This window comes from Penaeus monodon, chromosome 23, assembly GCF_015228065.2.
Source record: "Penaeus monodon isolate SGIC_2016 chromosome 23, NSTDA_Pmon_1, whole genome shotgun sequence".
Lineage (NCBI taxonomy): Eukaryota > Metazoa > Arthropoda > Malacostraca > Decapoda > Penaeidae > Penaeus > Penaeus monodon.
Window position 1 is genome coordinate 37,618,186 of NC_051408.1, and position 333 is coordinate 37,618,518.

General features: G+C 39.9%; 1 protein-coding gene across 3 annotated transcripts in view; it reads right to left on the bottom strand.

Annotated features, from left to right (window-relative positions):
- LOC119587985 (cholinephosphotransferase 1-like) overlaps positions 1-333 on the bottom strand; it is a 16,369-nt gene that overhangs the window by 10,861 nt on the left and 5,175 nt on the right. The window lies entirely within an intron of this gene.

The following is a 333-nucleotide window of genomic DNA, read 5'->3' on the forward strand; positions in this document are numbered from 1 at the left end:
TCCACGATTCTGTTACTAAGCCAATAAGATAACTATCATATATGCAGCAACAGCATTTTCACCCTTGTCTTGAACTCTGTCCTAACTGATAACTGGAAGGCTGTAGCACAATAACAGCAACTTTAGAAACATAATATTGCATGCCCATATACCCTATGTAGATGTACCATCCAGAATTCTAGCCCCCCCCCCCCCCCTGCTATGGTAAGCAGAGATGCCATCTGTCATCAATGGGTTGGATACATGACCCAATAATTTCATCAAATGGTGATCAACATTACCATTATGGTCAACAATAATCATATCAGAACTAATTCTAATAAGAATGCGGTG